The sequence below is a fragment of the Poecilia reticulata genome, linkage group LG4 (assembly GCF_000633615.1).
Source record: "Poecilia reticulata strain Guanapo linkage group LG4, Guppy_female_1.0+MT, whole genome shotgun sequence".
Taxonomy (NCBI): domain Eukaryota; kingdom Metazoa; phylum Chordata; class Actinopteri; order Cyprinodontiformes; family Poeciliidae; genus Poecilia; species Poecilia reticulata.
The window spans coordinates 9,508,640-9,527,605 of NC_024334.1; the positions used below are offsets into that span (position 1 = coordinate 9,508,640).

Consider the following 18,966-nt stretch of genomic DNA (forward strand, 5'->3'; position numbering starts at 1 on the left):
GCCCTGCGCTTGTTAAGAGGAAATGGAGGGGCTCTGAATCTGACATGATGAAGATAAGAGGTCAACAGGCCTAAAACAAGAGCCTGGTATATCCTTCATCAATCCCACATGTTTGGAGCGGGAGTGGCGAGGAGAGAGGGTGGGGGGGATGAGACCACAACCCTTTTTTTTTTTGTATAATAACTCAGATTCTACTTCCAGGAGTATTTCTGTCCTATATAGTACACGTGAACACACCCGCACGCACACGCACACACCCACACCCACACGCACACACGCACGCAGACATACGCTGAGCAAAATGACAGCTCAGCGAGGTTTGCGTGCGAGGGGCCTGGGCTGATGTTGTGTGGTCTGTGCGTATGCGAGCGTGAGGAAGAATCTGAAGAGAGTTCTGGGCAGTGCATGTGTGTGCATGAATGTCTGTAGATGTGTGCGTGTGTGTGGTCTGGGTGTGTGGTCTCCGGCGCGGGCCTGGGGAGAGCCTGCTGACGGCTGGGATGAGAAAAGAGCCGCTGTGTTTACTTTACTCTGGGGGCTGCTCATGGACACGGGAACACTGCCCAGACCCTTCTCTGTAACATCCAGCACGCACACACACACGCACACACCCCCCCCCCCACACACACACACACACACGCACACACACACACACGTGTGGAACATCACGCACGCTCGCACAAGGAACCGAGTCACTAGTAACGGGACTCCTCATGTCATGCATCACCACAAATACCCTGCTAACAAGGTCAGAGAAATTGTAACTTTATTCAAACAGACGCTTAACTGCAAACTCTTTTTTCTTGCCGTTGAGCAACATGAAAAGGAAAAGAATCCCCAACTGGAACCGTTTAAGGGGGCAGCATCTACCTAAAAAGGGATAAAATGACGAGCCTCTAGGGGGCATTAGAAGATGATAAACCACTTTGTTCTAACATGTGTCAAGCCCCGACTTTTTTCGTTGGCTAAATTTAATCATAGATTGTTTTTAGCTTCCTTTCTACAGCAGGAATCCCTCAGAATCATGATGCTGCCACTCTCCCATGTATCACTCTTTACTTTCCTTTGAAGGTCACCAACACCAGAGTTGCCTCCAATTATACAGCAGCTGTTAGAGAAAACTATGCAGAGTGTTGTTTAAATAGACATTGTTCATATTGTTGAGTAGAGGAGTAATATCTTTTTAACTTACATCTAGGATGGAAAAAGCAGATAATTTTTGTTGAGGTTAGGTCAACATTAAATTTTTTAACATCTAGATGAAAAATAAGAAAAAAGATTCGACTGAACTATAAGAAATTACTAATTTAATCAACTGATTTTTTTTTTATTAGTATATTAATTCAATGCCAAACTTAAGTTATGGGTTGAAATATTGAAGATAAGTTCATCTACTTATCATTTGTAAAGAAAACTATTCTTTTGATGATTTCCTTTACTAAAGGATTGAGAGCAATTTTTTTTTTTTTTTTTTACACAATCTTAAAAAATATCAGTAACAACTCAGGTTGTTGAATCACAGTGTGCTTTAAAGAATGTGACTGAAACAATTCATAATTACAAAAAAAAAAGAAAGGTTCACTAAATTTTTATTTAAATAACTTATAACCAATCCAGACCTGTAAAGAGTGCATCCACATCTAAAAGACAGATCAACTTATTAGCCAATTACTAGATTTTTGCTGGATCTTTTTTAATGTTGTTTTTTTTTATGATGTAATGACCATTCAGCCAAAGATAGAAATAGATTTTTGTTGATTGGCTTTTAACTAATGATCAAAAACTGGAAAAGTCAAACTTTTTTGTTTCTGTTAAATGGATCAAAACGGAAAACTGGCACTTCTTTCAGTTTGCAAATGCCTAAACAACCCACACGTTTCTTAGTACTCTGTTTCACCTTAAGTAAAAAGCAAACAAAAACGAGGAATATGTGTTTCCTTCAACTTCAAGAAAAAAAATCTTGCATTCTTTATTTTGTATTAAATTCAAAATGACAATTTCTATCAAAGTGCCAGTGGTTTCTGTTAAGGTTAGTGTTTCTTGAGCTAAACATTGGAACTAAAGTCATGTAAAAATGAATAAGTTTATATGTGTTACAGACCTTAGAACGATAATGAGAATCAGCAGGTCACTCTGCAAAAAACAAACAAAATAAGACCACCAAAAGCCTGAATCTTGTAGTTCCAGCCCATACAACCTTCTCTTCATAGAAGCGCTACGAAGCGTAATGCTTTGCAGGGAGGATCAGAAGAGTATTTGATAAAAAGAGCAAATGGCAAATGAAGAATCCAGTTTTGACATCTGTTTGCTTCTTTTACTCTCACACCCACATGTAAGTTCTGAATAATAAACCATCTTGATTATCTCAGATTGTCTTGATTATCGGAAACTGTTGCTTCCCACGAGATGCATGATAAAATTAGACAAAATTAGTGTATCTCCTTTTAGTTCTTGAACGTGAAGGATGTGCTACATTCACTGCATTAAAAATACAAATGCTACTAAAGCATTAAGATGATATATTTAGTTGGGCTTAGCATTTTTACTGCCATTTCAATTATTTTTAGATGGAGAAACATGTGCATAAACAATCATTACGGATAAATAAAAGTCTTGCATGGATTAAATTATAGATTTAGTTAAACCTGGCAACAATAAGACGGATTTTTCTTCTATTAGACTCTCAATGCAATTCTAACGGCTTCATATTTTCCTCTGGTCATACTAACTCTTAGCAACAACTAAAAGAATAGTGTAATATTGTAGTAAGTGAAGCATCAGATAATGTCTTCAGGATTTATTTAAATGACACTGATTTCAATTATTCTAACATCAAAACATGAAAAACTGTAAACACACAAATAAACAAATTTATCTAAACTAGTTGACCCCCTATAATCGCAACACACACGACCCAGTGCCCTGCGACAAAGTCATGAATAAGGCGTTCAAATTTTGGATCATTTAGCCCTTGGAGCTAAAAGGTGACTCGCATATGGCAATGATTGGCATAAATTTGTGCTGGAGTGTGAGTGTAAGCGAGTGTGTGATGGGTTCAGCGGGCACAAAGGGACCCATTTAAAACAGCTCATCACCCTCAATCCATCCCCCTCTAAGCACCATACACACACACACACACACACACACACGCACCATTTTGCTCCCCATCATTATATAAACACTAGATTCCATCAAAGATCCCTTCGACTCCTCTGAATGCACAGAGCCAACCAAACATCTCCCAGCCTAGGATGACTGGGCCGACCCTAAACAATCTACTTTTCTGTTCGCTCTAAGATGTGGACAGCCTAATGTAGCAGATAGCCAGAAATTGACCATAATATGTGTGAACTGTATCAGATTCCATATAAATGGGGCTCCATTAAAACGGACTGTGCACAGTCTGTTTGGAAACTTGTCCAGTGACTGCTGACCGTTTCTACAATGACTCAGCATCTCCTCCGCAGAGCAGCCAGTCTGAAAGTTCATGGAGACTCTTCATGAAGACAAACTGATCAGATGTTTGCCTCTGGCTCCCTGTCCTACCAGCATCATATTTACCCACAGGCTCTGTTATGTTTGGGGCTATCTGTTTGTTTGTTTGTCGGTCTCCAGCGCTTCACTGAGTTAGGCTTAATGAAGTGAAGTCGCCAATTTCCCAGATAAAAAAAATCTTGAAACAATAAACAGAAATATGAAGAATAGGCCTGCAACTGTAAGAAAATGTTTTCAGAGGATTAGGAGGCTGGAGACAGGCGGCTCTGCCTGGTGACGAGGCTCAGTGGAGCAATCTGAACCTTGGTGAGCCGGGCTGGAACGTTTCTACCCCGGCTGGTTTATGTAAAAAAAAATATATCTATATAAGCGTGAGAAACATTCAGAGTCAAAACAGAAGTGATGTAATTAATTATGGAGCAGAAATTCAATATGTTACAGCAAAAATCTGTACTTCACAACAACATATAAAATATAACAAAAGAAGGAATGTTTAAATTGACGGGTTTATTACTTTCTCTTATTGATAGGGCTCTAACTCATTTAGACGTATTTTTTCAAAGAATGCTTGAATATTACTCAAATAATTTATTCTTAATAAAATTATCTTTTCCTGCTTTTCTGGAATAAATTTTGTCACAAACTGGTGTTCCAGATAAACTGAATTAAGTGTATATTGAATAAAAGTATCAAAAATACATTTGTTTCTTACTTTGCTTGTGCAACTGTCTCAAAAATTATTTGACTACTAAGCAAATGAGAAGAAAATGTGAATTAATCTCCTATTGAAAATTTTTTTTAAATCCTACCTTTAAATTTTAGATAATTTGCTCAATGAAAGTACAACTGGATAATGAAGACAATGAAGAATAGGCCTGCAACTGCAAAACTTTCTCTTTTTTTAACTTCTGAATTCCTTTTTCCCTGGGTTTTTAGAGCCACGCTTCAAAAGGGTAACATCACACATAAGAACATGCCCTTCAAATGAGACATGCAAGATATGGTTACTTTGTTGATCTTAAGTTAACAAATGAAAACAATTAACCTAAACTTCCCCATATCTACAGTCAGAGCAATAAGAGAAAGGATTAAAACTAAGAAATGAGTTGGTGGATTAAAACACTTTCATCAAGAAATCAGTTAGTGACTTGGAACTGTGACAAAACACTGGAGAAGGACCAGTTTATCTTCCCACCATGTGCAGTGAGAAGGTAAGGGGCGTAGCATAACTTCTAGAGATGTAACAAAAGTGCAGCAAAGAGAGGCATCTTGGAGTCACCAAGTCTCCATAATAGTTGTTAAATTAAAGCAACATGCCAGCTGGTTGTTTGCCAGAAAAAGTTTTAATATATCTACTACTACAAACTTAAACATGTGTAGTTTGATAAACTCTACTTGGACTTTTACTGAATGCGATACTTGAAGAGATTAAACAAATGTGAACAGTTCAGTAATTTTAGATGAGACTTGTTTAAAGCAGGTTGAATGTGAAAAAACACCTGATGGACATTGTGAAATAGAGTAGAGGGTCTGTGATGCTCAGAGTCTGTTTCTCTCACAAGCATTCTAGAAATATTGTTTGAACGCATGGCATCAGGAGCTCTTTAAAACAACAAGACATTGTAAATGAAAATCTGATGGGATTCTTATTGGATGTCTTAAGATTAATGACACAAACCATATGACAGAATCTTGAAAGACATCCTACAGAAATTCTGTGGGATGTGTTGTTATCCTGCTGGAGAAAATGGATGCAATTAAAACCAGGGATGTCAATAACCACAGCATTGGCAATTTAAAGCACAAATAAATACAAGGAAGTACATTTCTTTGCGTGAAATTGTGATGCTTCAATAACTATATGAACTTATTTTTAAGTTGTGAATAAGTTTCAGTCTTCTGTTTCTCTGTCTGTAAATTCAAGGTTCACTATATCACAGGAACCACAGAGTGAAGACCAGTGGCTGGTAAGGCTTTTAGCTGGGCTACCAGGTGGGGCACACCGCAAAGAGTGCAGGGGGGATAAAGGGTTAGGGTGAGCTTGGTTCATAAATAGGGCTTGGCCTGACCCCCGTCACTCAATTCACCCCCGCCTCAGCGGAGCAGCGTCACTGAGGAAAGCCTCAGAAAATACAGCCCACCACATTCCACCAAAACAAACAAGCAGGGCCACCCAAATTTTTCAATTAGAGCCCCAGGAGGGGACAGGAAATGGATCAGTGTAGCCTTGCCCCTGTGTTTCCCTCCCTCCCCTCCTTCTTCCCTCTGACTTAGGAGAAGTGGAGGAGAAGGTGAGACAAAGTGCTCTAAGTGTGGCCCTGCTAGCATGGATATAAACACAAATCACAGACATTTGTAGGACACAGCCCCAGCTTGCTGTGAACTTGTCAATCACCTGCTCTCTTTCACTCTCAAGTCCAATCAATCTGTTGAGCAAACACACATGCTGAAGTACTGTTTTCCCTGGACAAACCTACTTAAAGAACCTATGCTACAGCAATATTTGACTAAGGAACACAAAAAGGGATTAAAGAAGCGCAAAACGTGTTGAGACTGAAAACACTAATGAACCTGAAAAAAGAGACAAGACTTTATACAATAACAGAGACTCTTAATTGAAAAAGTTAATAGAAGCAAGATCACAGAAGAAACATAGCTGTTTTCGAAAGAGGGCATTGCTACACCACTTCTAAAATGGTCAATAAACTAAGTTTTTTTCTGTAGCAAAAAGTAAACATTTTTACAAGTTCCATTTTAATAAGCATGATTAAGCCATGCAATGTAAAAACTGCTTATATAAATACGAAAGATTAAATTATGATACAGTATGTATATGAAAAGTCCTGTGTAGTAGGACATCTACTAGACAGATTTATCAATGACCAAAATAATCAGTTGCTGGGAGAACTTTTAAAATTCAGCATGAAAGAATCTTTAACAATCACTGTACCGCAGAAAACTGACTTGAAATTAAATTAACGTTTAATGGTTTTATCTTATCATGCACAATTGACACTAAAGAGACTTAATAAATTGGTTTGTCCAGATACTCTTTTCACATTCCCCAAAAATATGGATGTAAGGTTATTTTACCTTTTAATGGTTACCAAAACTATAAATTCATCATTTATGATAAACAGTAAAATACAAAAAGCTTAATTTATAGATAATTAAACTGTTAGGATACCGTTTCACCTAAAACAAGTGTTAGTAAATCCAGATGAGATAACTTCAGTGAGACGCTTATCTGTTATGGATTGTCAGCTGAGTTGTAATCTGCCCAGCCATGTAGCAGTCATCTAGAAATGCCTAAATATTTGTAAGCAAACGGTTTTTTTAAGGCAAATCTTTTGGCAATGACTTAGCAAGCACCCCGCCGAATTTACCCTGGATCGTCCACAGAACGTGAGAAGCAATCGATATATTCTGTAAAAAATAAACGGCCCCAGGACATTAAAATTTTATAAAATTTTAACAGAGTTTGGCATGGCTAACGCTCCTGTCATAAACTTTTAGCGAAAGGACAGTTAAACCACTTCAACTAAATTACTTACAAACACTGCTATGTTATAGTCAGCTCAATTTAGGATATCAAGATTATTCATGGGTGATTTTAAATAAAAAACATCAAAAACAGCCGCTTTGTTGATTAATTTGAGAGCTAACGTTAGCTTAAGCTAACATCCGCTAGACGAAGCTAGTGAGTCAAATCCATGTCAAAGAAGAGAGTCAAGTACTGTCATTCGCCTTGGCTGAAATCCTACTAAAGTTTATAGTCCTCTAAATTGCGTGATATAATCATTATCACCACATTATAAAAAAGAAGGACAAAATATTGCAGAGAAATAGGAACTCACAGTTCAAAGAGGCTTGTCTGCAGCGACTGCTTCCTGTTTTCTGTAACAACTTCCGGGCAGAACCTTCAAAATAAAACACGTGGAAAAGTTTGACCATTATGAATTCTTTTTATATATTTGGACGAATCAATTAAATCAACATAAAGCAAAATTTACTAAAATCATCTATATTTATTCACTTTATTATTCACTTTATCTGTGATTAAGAAAGTGAGCAGATAATAAATTTTTATTACACAGTCTGCAATCGGTATGAAACGGATGTGTTTTATTGCCATATGCTGACTAAGAATTTTTTGTACATCAAATTTAAAACACTGCAATAAATAAATTCAAAATTAATGTCACATTAATTTTGAAAGCCTTTTTTAAATTTGTTGTTTGCCTCAAATACACATTCTAATAGTTAAACTAAACTATTTTAGGTAATCTTATGGCAAATGTAAAGCATCTTGTCAGAATAGGGTCTTTGCAACAACAACAAAGACAACCTGCATTTTTCTCAGGAGAATCTGACGTCCTTCGTGGAAGAACACTGGAGCCCAGTGGGAGCTCTGCTCTTTCCTTGTCTCTCTTTTCACGGTGCATCACTGAGGTATTTCCACTTGTTCTGGGAAAGTCGCAGCATCATTAGAAATGCAACAGAGACCACCCAGGCTCACACTGGAGCACCGATACCATTACATTTATCTCACCAAATTGTGCAGGGCAGAAAGACTTTCTGTGATAAGGCAAGGCCCAGTCCCCAAGGAAACCATATTGTCCAATTACACGGGGTAATCTGATAATTGAGGGATCAAACTGTGACTTGGGAGCTTGCACAGATGCTGATGTCACACAGAGGCTGTTTGTCTACATAAACATCTACTTAACAGCAATGACGATGGAAGATTTTGATCTTATTCTCAGTGGTATAGCCATTGCCAGTGAATGAGAGCATCAGTGGTACATCACATATATCTTGTGGTGAGGCAACAATCTAATGTTGACCTATTTTACTGTATACTCAAACCCATTGAACTTGTCCACTTCTAATTTTGCTACAATCACAGGCTGCGATAGGTCTTATCGGCATTTTATTTAAAAATGGCTGTTCTGTGAAAACCTCCTAGATTTTTTTATAGAGATCATTACTGAACAAACAGAATCATGAAGACCAAAGAACACACATAAAGCTCCAAACACCTCATACAGCACTGTTCAATGCATTGTCTAAAAATGGAAATAGTATGGAACAACTCCAAGCCTATAAGATTGTTCACTTAAGCTGTTCACTTAAGAGCAAAAATCAGTGAAGCAGCCAATAGTTCCATAACTTTGCAGGAGCTGCAGAGATTTACTGCTCATGTGTTAGAATGTTTTGATAGAACAACTATTAGACTTGCTCTTCAGCTTGGATTGGAGGTAGAGTGGCAAAAAGACAGCTGTTGCTGGAAGAAAGTCATTAGAAATCAATAAAGGGGAGACATCAAAATTGTGGAAAACTGTGCTTTGGTCAGATGAGAGAAAAATATAATTTCCTGGCATACTTGCAACAATGCCTTGTCTTGGGAAAAAAATAATGCTTCTTGAACGTACCGCCTCCACAATGAAACAAGGTGGTGGCAGTCTTTCTTCATCAGTGACAGAGAAGCTGATCAACATTGATGAAAAGGTGAGTAGAGGTCAACACAGGGCAATCTTTGAAGAAAACCCATTACAAACTGAAAAACTCTAAAGACGGCAGCAGGGCAACAATCCTAAGCATACAGCCAGAGCTTCAATTCAATGGTTTATATAAACACAACTTTTTAAATGGCTGCTTATTTTAAACAACAATTTAAAAGAAAACATGCGAATTCATGTTCTTGTGTTTTTCAGACAGCTTAGGTTTTCTGGACAGGTGTCCAGGTGTTGCTATGTTGGGCAGTGATGGCAATTTAAGTTGTTACCATGACCTCCCTCACCCCTGTCTAATTCATGTCCCGTAATGGCACATGCTGCGCTGGCACCGTTGCTCATCCCTCAGACCTATTGTTCATTGTTTGTCTCCTCTAGTTTTTCCCATGGGCCCCTGGCCAGTGAGAGGAAAAGGTCACTGTAAATATTGCACTGAAATCCCTCCTCCCACCTCAAGCCGGTCCTGAAGATGGAACAGACGAGCCGTGGGTGAGCACTTCCTTCCTGCACAGGGCATAGCAACTGTAACACATCAAACAAGCAGCAGTCCTTCAGTGTCAAAGATGGCTGCTGGGAGATCACATGCTCTGTGTTTACATTGTATTAACCTGGGGGGTCCCAACCTTGGTAAAGAAAATTACAGTGTCATATTGGTATGTACAGATTTTCTATCATGTCGGCCATTAATTACGTATTATTTCTTTCAATTGCCCAGTATGAAGCCAGTCACTGTCTGTTTTATGTGTACCACAAAAATGTAAAAAATGTATTCCTAGGAGACTTACTATAGCTGAGGAACGCTGACCCAAGCATGGCTAATCTCTTGCCCCGTAGCGCTGCTGTTAATATAAGACGAGAGGATTTTAAATAAACCTCTGATATTTAGGTTTGTTTTGTTTCTGAGTGCTGTTTTATCTGCAGTAGCTCTCTTTTCCTGGAGAAACTGGACTCAGGAAATCCAGGCCTGTGCCAGGCTTAAGTTTGGAAAATCACCCAGATGAACAAAATGCAAGAATTAAGGAGAACAGAGGCTTTCAGACTGAATGCTAGCACATTGCTTGCCTCAGTGGAAGAATAATGCAATGAACATGTATGGCCTTAAAAGAACATTTAGTAGATATCCTAATTTAAGACAAGTAGTCTGGTTGGAACACAGTGTAACTTTTTCGGAAGGTTAGTATCTTTTCTAAGAGCTAGTATTTTTATTTATTTGTTTTGTATATAAAAGCAAAAGCAATCTGAAAATATTTCATAATATCATACCACAAAGAGTCAAACTAATTCTGGTTCAGAGTTGAAGATAAACATGGGTTGTTGTTTGGGCCCCCAAAATCCTAGAGGCCTCACAGAGAGCCATGAAAAACATTGTGGCCTAATGCAGAGGTCTTCTGATTTGCTTTTTTGCACAAGTTTCATATTAAGGTAATGAAAAGTTATATCAGCCATTGATAACCTGACTAAATATGGAAAATGTAGCTTTCAAATTGTGATTTCATTTACTAAGGGAAAAAACTTGTCAAAGTTTACTTGGCCTCATGTAAAAAGATAAGCCACCAAAATTGAACAACAGTGGCTGTGCATCCCCAGACATAAAACCAACGGAGCATGTTCAGAAAAGGAACATTTTATCAACAGTATAACATGGTGGTGATGTGACGCTCAAAGGCGGCTAAACTCATTCATGACCTGGACCATTTGTAAGTGAGGGAGCAACCAATTTTTAATCAGAAAAAATCCTGGAGGATTATGTCAGCACTGTCACTTTTCATTTCACAGTCTGAATTTACTTGTTTATGTTGAACTTGAATATATAGTGTCAAAATGGGTTCCTCCAAAAACACTTCAAGAATAATATAAAATGCCACAGAGGCAAATGTGTGGTCAAGATTGCTAACAGTATCATGTACTTTGGTAAAGTGAAAAACTGCATTCTGTAAAAGAGCAGGAATGAGGAGACAAGTAAAAGGGTGTTGCTATTTCTAGTAAAAATAAAATCTGTTTGTAACACAACCACTGTGAATATACACCCTAATAAGAATTGCATAGAAAATGCTGGAATAAGGAAGAAGATTTAGTTACTACTAGTAAAAATGAAAAGCTATTGCTGTTCCTGACAAGTGCTTTGTAAAAGGAAAATAAAACACTCCATTGTGAATGAAGTGGGACTGAGCTACATTAAAAGGCTTAATAATAAATAAATCTGGTGGATAAATTGATGACCTTCCTATGGGGATCTATCCCTCCTAAAGCCACTGGGAGTTTTTCTGTATATTCCTCAGAATTTAAGTGAAAGGTCAAATGTGAGTATATGCTATACAGCATGTGAATGTCCAATTCACTGGATAGTAATTAGAGTTAAAGTTAATTACAAGTATGAGTGCAGTTTGATTGCTATGATTGTTATACCTTTTAGATCATAAGTAGTAGAGCCTATTTTAAGCTACCCCTGCAAGTAATAATAACTGTATCTCAGACACTGTAAACATCAACGCCCATAATTGACTGAACCAAAATCAAATGAATCACTCAGAAAATATTTTGGAAAGAGATAAACAACTGGATAAAAAATCATTTTAAATTATAGAAAAATGTAATAAAATAATAAAAATTGACATAAAATGTAAGTGGTGCCCGCTTATCATGATTTCCCATCGGGCCCAAATTCACAATCTCCACCTCTGGCAGACAATAGATACAGAGGTAAATGTTGTTTGCTTTTGGTTGTTCAGTTTGTATTGAACGGTATTTCAATGTTCTGTTTTCAACATTAAACAGTTTTAAATATGACTTAATAAAACACTGGCAATATGCTGTCACAGTGAAAACCTGCACTTTTTTATTATAACGCTGTTCTAAAATTATAATACTGGCTGATGTGGAAATGGATTGAGAAAAAGCAATAATTTGGTGTTATTTCTGTTTCTATGAAATATCCAAGGTATTTATTTTATTTTACCAAATATTCTTTTAAAATAATCCTTTTGCAGCTGCAACACTTAAAATTACCAACAGCTAATTTGCCTGTCTTAGTTTATGTAGATGTTACATTTAAAAGCAGTTTCATGTCAGATATCATCAAAATGCTAAAGACTTCTAATAATAACACAACTCTAAATACTATTGTCTGCCAAACTGCACCACAAAATTTAGAAATAATATAAGAATAAAGTCAGACTGGAGACTCAGGCCGGCCAGCAAAGACTGAAAGGATCTGGGAGAATTTTAGCAGTGATGTGAGAGATTTTGAGAAGGAAAATGGGAGGGTCAGAGAGGGTATAAAGGGGCATTTTCCCAAATATGTTCAGGCTTTTACCACCCAGGTTACCATAACATGTTCCCTGCCTTCTCATAACAGCTCTCCCTCAGCCCCCCCAGGCCAGACAACAGGCTACTGTGTCTCAGGAGGCGCAGTCCGGATCAGTTCTGGAGGCTTTGGAGAAACACTCTATGGGAAAAAAAAAAGGGGGGGGCTTTACAAGCAAAATAGGAAGAAAACAAAACATGGTAAAGATGACTCTGCATTAGTGCTTCTTAGGTATCTTTGTTTCCTAGATGTTTAGTATGTAGATGGAGTTTGTTGCTCATCCCCCTTAGAATGGAAAAGAAACAGATTTCCTGCATCTCGGCAAGCTGAACCCATGGAAGCGTGATTTGATGTGGCAGACTGGAGCATATTCAGACCTTTATTTTTGTTTATAAACAGGTGGAGGTGGTTAGAGTGGAAGGTTATTTATGTTTTGGATTTGGTTCAGGCTAGTCATAATTAGCAGGAGAGCAAGAAAGAAAACAGCCACTGACAGGGTGATGTCATGCACTCCGCTTCCTTTTCTTATTGGGTTTACTAACATCATGATGCCATTCTTTTACATCCTTTAGGGCACATCTGCATTGCTGGTGTATCATTTAATCCACCCCTATTTAGGATATTTTAATATTCTTACTACATTTTGGATTGCAAAAAGACATAAGATATAAATAATGTACTTTAAATGTCTAAGTGACTCTCAATAATTCATTCTAAATACATTTATAGTGTTCCTGGCATAAAAAAATATATTTCTTAAGATTTAAATAAAAGAGGCTGTCAAAGTGAGTTTGTTCACACACTTTATAGTTCCATTAAATGCTGAGTTTTCTAAAAACGTGAGAACTATAATTTTGGATTGTACTGAACCTACTATTACGGACATTACAGAATTAATATAAAATTCGTAGATTAAAATGACCACATGACATTAAGTGAAAATAAAATAAAATCATGTGAAAGGAAGAGAAGGTCTTAACTTCCCTGAGCCTTCTAAAGCCACACATAAGTTTTCTATCCCGTGGATTTGCATGTGCTCATTCAACACACTGAGGAGAAACTCAGGGAACATTAACTGGACTTACTGTGAAGCACATTGGCTCTCAAACCTATGATTTAATAATATGTTCTCATTTCCGTTGGTGAATTGGTGACAGCGAGGATCCAGGCTCTTATTGGACTGAGTCCTGAGTATTTTTGCAGCATGAATATTTTCTCCTTAAAAAAAAAAAAAATGAAGCTCATTGAAGGCCAGGAGGGGGCGCCCAAGAATGTCATTTAAGATCTTTATGCAGATGTTGGGACTAACATAATATTGGACTCTGTGATGGGGAGAATTTGTGTCTGATGATCTCCTAACTACAAATTAGCAACAATATTGATAAAAAGTTTTTTAGTTTTTGCTGAGGAGTTGAACATGAGATAGATTAACCTGAAGCTGTTAATTATTAATTTATTATTATTATTAATAATAATAATAATAATAATAATAATAATAATAATAATAATAATAATAATAAAGTAAAATATGATTTAAACACTTATCACATGGAACACATGTTGAATTCTAGGCTCCTCAAGAGTAGTTGATCCTCTAACAAAATCCAGAATCTCCAAAATCTGCAAACAACTCAGCACTAGATTCAGCCACTTGTTTGTCACCAAAACATTTCATAGTCAATTCTAGTTTTTCCTCAATCTCAGTTTGTTTTTGTTTGTTTTTTTTTTGGTTCAAAGGCAATTGGCACCAAAGCACCAATCGATTTGGTGCATTTCTCAGAAGAGAAATGAAACTCTCAAAATTACTTGTTCAATCTTCAAATCATTCTGTCATTTTTGCACATAAAAAAATCAGTCTCTCAACAAGTTGTGCATGCTTTCGTATATCCATTTAAGCGTTTACATTTTTAATTTTAATGTTGATCAATCTGTATTATATGGTCTCTGTTGAACAGCCTGAAACTCCACATCCTCAACAGAAAGCTGGAACAAATTCTCATAATATATTTATATACATTTGCATTTGTTTTTTTTTCTAAATATGTCCTGAATTGGGAAATTTCTCTCAGGTGAATCCTGATTTTTTTTCCCCTATGTATGTAGCAAAAAAAAAAAAAAAAAACTATGATCAACCAGTTTTCAAAAAAAAAACTCAAACGCAAATCACATAAACCATTAACTAGCAAGTTTTAAGGTAGAGAAATGATAATTTAACAGGAAGGCCCAGATGCCTGTGGAGGGGTATGAGTAGTTATCTCTTTAAGAGAACAGAAAAATGAGGAGAGTCAGCTGTCATTCAGCAGTTTAGATAGATACAACCAACTGGGACAGACCGGACAGAACTGCAGCAGATAACTGACTAGCTTCTCTGTCTCTCCCCCAGACCACAACAAGCTCACTCCAGCAGAGAGAACACTCCCCAAGTTCATATTGTTCAGAACAACGCTCAGACAATATACGTTGATAATAAGGTGCATCAATTGAGTTTCTATTTAGGACACCCAACACTTAGGTAATACCACCTATTATGCTGTGTATCAGCATGACACTACTATGGAACTAATACACTATGTTTAATTTATTTTACCACATTCTAAGGTATGCAACTAAGATCTGAAGGTTAGAACATTGCATTTTCCAACCGCCTGCTCTGACGTTCCTATGTCTGGAGCATCTTCTTCATCAGAAATCAGCGTTTTTGAAATTTTAAAACAAGTATAGCCTGAAACAGGCCTGAGACTGGGGTGGAGATTCATCTTTCTTCAGTGCCATGACCACAAATGTACTGCACTTCTAGGATGCAATATTTAAATCAAGGCATGGACATGTGTTAGAAGCATTAAATCAATTTCAGAATTTGTGGCAAAATTTAAAACGTGATATTCATAGACTCACTGTCCAACATGGCTAAACTTGAGCTATTTTGCTTGAAAAAATAAAGGAAACACTTCAGTCTCTAGACGTGCAGACAGAGACAAAAACAGAAAGATTCAATTACAGAAAAGGGTATAAGTGGTTCTATAAAAAAGGTGCATTATTACAATGAAAAAGTAAAAAAAAAAATCACAAGTTTTACAATTATGCACTACTTTGTGCTAATCAGTTATAACAAATTCAATTGATAATACACTGACGTGTAAAAAAAAAAATATATATAAAAAAGTGTAAGGTAAAGAGAGGATCATCTGCCCAGGAACAACAGAGGCAAGGCAAAACAAAAACAATAACCTACCTGAAACAAATACATTTCTGAGTAACTTTTTGCATACAAGATCCTGGTTGAGAGAGTGTGTGTGTGTATACATAAATACATTATCTGTTTGCATCACACTGTATGTGTGGGTGGTGAGTTGAAGCTGGGAGGCTGTTTGTAGTGAAAACAGTGAGAAAGAAGACACAAAGAGGAAACTAAAAACAGACTACTCTTTGAAGTGGAGAATGAACGATTCCACCCAAACCAGCCATACATTGATATATCTGCCATCATATTTGATTAATAGTGAAGATTATGTGTGAACGTGAAGGCCATAAATTGTGGTATTGATGGCCTGAAGGCACTGGGAAATTTCCTGTGTCTTAAGTGGATGAGGTGGTGGTGCGTACAGGAAGGGGAACAGCATAAGTGAAGTTCAGTGAGAGGCGTGTTGCAGCTATAGGATCGTGCAGAAAGGTGCCTTCAGTGCAAATTGAGGTCAGTTTCAGCCGAGTGGCCCTTTCAGCTTTGATCCTTCAGCCGAATGGGATAAAAGACATCCTGCTTCCCTTGTTAAGGAGAGCCGGGTGGAGATGTTGTGCGCGTGAGGGTGTGTGTGTGCGTGCATGGGTTTGTGTGGTTTAATGGCGAAAAAAATCTTTATCTTTCATTACACAAAGATAATCTATTTTCATCTCTCACCTCTTCACTGGTAAACTCCTCTAATTATCCCACACCCTTGCTTTTTTTCAGCTTGTATAAACCCTAATGGGCATTACTATTATCCTTGCTTTGTCTGTCTATCTGTTCTTCCCTGTCTCCTCTCTCTATTCTGTCCTATTGCTTTGCAGTGTATTCAAAATCTGAACTTTGATCCTCCCACGAACTGTCAGACTCTGGACCTGAGGCCCGAAGCAATTAGCTGTTTGCACGCATTTGTGCTTTCACATGTGAATTGTTTCAATCACAGTTTTGATTTGATTTATGTATTTCAAACATTAAAAAAAATAAAAAATGCTTGTTTGGACTTGATTGATTTTGGTACAGTAAAATATAGGCCAGGAAAAAACAGTACTAAAAAAAACCAAGACGACCAAAGTACGGTTTTGTACTTTTAATGATTTTACAGTTCTTTAACAGATGAAGTTTAATGTGGATCTGATCCAAACTATACGTGTCAATTTTAAGCGTGTCCAATTTTAGTGTATAATCAGTTGGTTTATGAAATGCTAGACTTAGAGACATGAACTACTTTCTTGTAGTAAAAAGCAAAATTGACATTTCTACCCTCTAAGTTTTATTTGAAAAGATCCAGTAAAATTCTGTGCCATGTTATTTTGATGGCTTAAAACCTCTTATCAAATTATAGCAATAAGGCAGTGGAGAGTTTTTTGAGGGGTTTTTCGGAGAGATTCTCCCCTCCCTCTACCTGTTTCTGTGAGATGTCAGTCAACTTTTTATAATTGCAGACTGAGGAGGAACATTTCTTTACCTGGTCTTCTGATGAAGTTAACTGTAAACAAATTTTATTCAACCAGACCATTGTTTTCAAGACAAAGTTTTTAAGAGTTAGCATGTCCGTCGTTAAATAAACAGCTTAGTGTAGACCAATAACACTGATAATCAAGCCAATAACTTAGCTAATATGTGGGCATGTTTGACTCTCCAAGTTACTTCACGAGCAAGAAAATGGCATCAAATCAATACTCTTCAGCGCATTCAGTTTTATGTCGTTAATCAAAAAAGATTCGTTATTTATTTGTTCACCTTTTAAAAATCAAGTTTCTGGTGGGACTTTAGTGTTTTAGCTGAGGTAAAATTAAAAGATCTTTAATTGAGATCTTTAATCTCAATATTTCAGTCTGAAGTGAAATTTTATCATCTTGAATATGTCATTGACTTATTTTTGGAGCTGCAAACTGAAATGACAGCAAGATGGCATAAAGAATTTCTTTATTTTTACCATCTATTTTCTTCTCCCAATAAAGTTTTCCATGATTGTTGAGAGTAACTTTAACTGCTTAACTGTCATGAGGACAAGGTGTCCTCTTGGGTTCATTGTCTAACATGTAACGGGGCAATAGTTAAGGGGTGAACAATATAAAGACCGAAAATAATTTTCAACATTTCATATTTTTTATTAAAATGTAAAATAAAACATTACAAAGGAAGTATACATTTTATTTTGTTTTAATACTTTTTTTTCTATTTTTTCAATTAATTTCTTATAACAATCTAAAATTTTGGCAGAATTGTAAATGTACATCTGTGTATGTACATTTACAATTATAGTTATTTACTATATTAAAATAACTATATTTTACTGGATGGAGGAAATCCTCAGATTTAATGGGATTATATTAATATTTTGTTCTAACTGCACATAACATAATGCGTCACCTGAATGTTTTACAGAATCAACAGTTTACAGACTGACTATTAATTCAGGATCCTGCTTTTATTTTCTCCTGTGTTATGTCTTCATTAATTTGTAAATCAACCTTTGCCTATTTGTAATATTTTCCTATAACAGTGGTGCATGGTCAGCTAGCTCAACAACATTCTAAGCACATTTTTGTTTCAATCAGTCATATTATTTGTTTTCACCCAGTGACATAAACATGTGGTTATATTTATAGGAAAACTTTAATTATAAATCACTATAATATCTTATTGGCAACAAGGAATCACACTAACTTTAGTTTTGTTTTTCTTGTATTTTTCCTTATAACTTGAAATGAGCAGCACAAACTGTATTTGTGTTTCTGTTTACTGTTATTGTCAGATTATGTCAAAACACATGACAGTGTGTTCATCTGGCCACTCCTGCCATTTTGTAATGTTCTCCTGTGTCAGAGGGCTTGGACTGGGCAGCGCATAATAAGATTGGTTTTCTTTTCACTTTTATTGTCAGGGAATAATGGGGGATTGTTTGTCCACAAAAGACAGCACTGTGTCACAGTGAATTCTTCAGCCCAAATCAGTACAAGTAAAGGACATGTGGTTATGTAACCTCCAAAATTATTATGAGCCAACAGAAACTTGCTGGTAGTTGTTTTGGTCTCATGTTAGAAGACATTAAGGGCAAACCCTGATAAAATCAAATAGGTTGTAATGTAAAACCATCGATAAATATAGTACAATCAAATTGAAGGTGACATTTGAGGATTTTAACCACATTTCTTAATTATAAAAACACATACATTGAAATACCAAGACGTTTAATCTGACGGACAACAACAAGGTACATTCTTTTGAATTAATATGTTTGGGACTAATTGCAACAAATAAATAAAATACCCAGAGTCTGTTGTGAAAGTTCTGTTTAAAGTAAGACTGCATGATTAACATCAATAGTGGCTAATGTTAGTCTTTTTTTTAACATATTGGCACTAGTCTCATAAGTAAAAGTGGGCTCATAATGATAACTGATGCTTTGTTCTGTCCTCATTTGTATT

At 36.5% G+C, this 18,966-nt stretch overlaps 1 protein-coding gene across 1 annotated transcript in view; it reads right to left on the minus strand.

Moving 5' to 3' along the window:
* exoc2 (exocyst complex component 2) overlaps nt 1-7,427 on the minus strand; it is a 51,789-nt gene extending 44,362 nt beyond the window's left edge. The window contains exon 1 of the mRNA XM_008406707.1: nt 7,353-7,427. The gene's annotated coding sequence lies outside the window, so the exon portion shown is untranslated. The remainder of the gene's footprint in view (nt 1-7,352) is intronic.
* Nucleotides 7,428-18,966: the final 11,539 nt, after the last annotated feature.